Genomic DNA, 2,170 nt, shown 5'->3' with positions numbered 1-2,170 from the left:
TAGGTTTAGGGTGTTAGGGATCAGGGATCAATGAGTTAGACACAAATAGGATTGTTATTCTTTGATATCTCTATCTATTGCTAGTCTTAATGCTTGTGTTAAACTGGCCACTTAGCATCTGATCATAGGTTTAATCTAATCATCAAAAGTGTTCTAGGTTGCTAGAAAAAGCATAGATAGGAGATTTGTCCTTAGCCAACGAAAGCTAATGTTAAAGCAAATCGTTAACCAATTGAATCCGAACTTAATGCTTGTCATCATTCTCTGATCCAAACGATAGTTTAGGTATTAAGATTGTTTAATAAATTGGTTGACACCACGACCGTGGGTTTATCTATTCTTGTTGTTCAAGTTCTAGATTGGCTCTTATTGCCTTCCTGAATAGTTGTGTAGCTCATGATCCTAAGTATCCTGATGAATCACCCTGAACTTAGCTCTCTTAATCATCTGAAAACCTTAAACGAATTTATTACTTGCTTGTTACGAAACCTTAATCTTAAAACCCCCATATTGTTTTAGCTTGATATTGATCCTATAGAAATAAAGTGTAATCGTTGATCTTTGTGGATTCGACCCTAAAGTGCTACATCGACATACCATTCGATTGTGGTAGTGTGCACATTAGGTTAATTGGTGTGCGTATACACGTAATATCAATTTGGCGCCGTTGCCGGGGACCATCTTTTTACCTTTATTTTTCGGTTATTTATTTAGTCTAAGACCTCTAACTTGCTCTATCCTTTTTGTTGCAGCTAATTTTTCAGGTGCATAACCAGTAGACATACTCGGAGAAACGCACAAGGAGAGTTAGTTACATTTCGCGACCAGGAGCTAGCAAGGTAAGAAAGAACAAATCGTCAACAATCAGGGCCGAACAACGCCATAATGGGCGACTACGGCAATCAAGAGCAACTCACTGCTCAGTTGCAAAATATGCAACAACAGATGCTTCAAATGCAGCAGACCATCCAAGCTCAGTTGGATGCTGCTGAACAGGCTGCTCTCGCGCGGCAGGAACAACAGGCGCAGACTGCTTCAATCGGGCAGAGAAACCTTCCTTGCAACATCCCTACTACTCGTTCTGCCATAGTTCCTCCACCCTGCACCAGGCAGGACTTCGAGATCAACCCTGCTTTGATCGGTCTAGTACAGAGAAAGGTGTTTTCTGGTCTCTTTACAGAAATTCCAATGGAGCATATTTAGAGCTTCGAAAAAGTCTGCAGTTTCACTCGCGCGAATGGTGTTCCACCAGACTACATCAGGTGCATGTTATTCTCATTCTCTCTTGATGGAAAAGCTGCACAGTGGTTGAACTCTCCCCTACCGGCTCTCTCACTTCATGGGAACAGGTCCGATCAGCGTTCCTCAACCATTTCTACTCTAAGGCGAGAACAGCTGCATTAAGGAACAAGATCACCTCCTTCGGACAGCTCACTGATGAGCCTTTCTGCGACGCATGGGAGCGCTTCAATGACTATCGCAGAGAATGTCCTCTCCGTGGATTTGATGATGACTACCTCTTGGGAATTTTCTATGATGGAGTTGACTGGGAATTTCAGAGTGCTATGAACTCTGCCAGCAATGGAGACTTCATGACTGAGACCACTGATGGAGCATTTGTGCTGATTGAGAACATGGCAGCCACCTCAGCCAATAAGAACGAGGAGAGTGATTGCACTAAGAAAGGGAACAGTTCTGACACCCAGAAGATAGATGAGATGACAGCCAAGGTTGATCAGCTACTGAAAAACAACCAAGGGCACGTCTTCAGCATGGAGCAAGCTACGGCCGGGCAGATTAAGAACCAGAATAAGCGACAACCGCAGAGCAATCGGCAAGCTGTTCCAGCTACCGGGAACAATCAACCAGATGAGCTGAAAGGTTTAGGTATGATTATGCAACAACTGTTGCAGGGTATGCAGATTCAGGGCAAGGCATTGAATCAGGTTTCTACAGACATCAACACCAAGATGGACAACATGTTCACCGAATTGAATACAAAGTATGATACTGTGAGCAACCACATAAACAGGATTGATGTTCAGCTTGCTCAAACAGCTGAGAATGTCAAGAGTCAGCAAGTAACCCTTCCTGGAAAGAGTGTGATGAATCCTAGAGTTGAGCACTGTAATGCAGCAGAGCTGAGATGTGAGAAATCTGAGGGAAAGGA

At 43.4% G+C, this 2,170-nt stretch overlaps 1 non-coding gene across 1 annotated transcript; it reads right to left on the bottom strand.

Moving 5' to 3' along the window:
* Positions 1–1,397: 1,397 nt before the first annotated feature.
* On the bottom strand, positions 1,398–1,504 carry LOC125593687. Its single transcript, XR_007329587.1, has one exon. It is a non-coding gene; the product is annotated as a small nucleolar RNA R71 (small nucleolar RNA).
* Between the last annotated feature and the right edge of the window lie 666 nt (positions 1,505–2,170).

Source organism: Brassica napus, chromosome C9, assembly GCF_020379485.1.
Source record: "Brassica napus cultivar Da-Ae chromosome C9, Da-Ae, whole genome shotgun sequence".
NCBI classification, from domain to species: domain Eukaryota; kingdom Viridiplantae; phylum Streptophyta; class Magnoliopsida; order Brassicales; family Brassicaceae; genus Brassica; species Brassica napus.
This window is presented reverse-complemented; position numbering and strand designations above follow the sequence as displayed.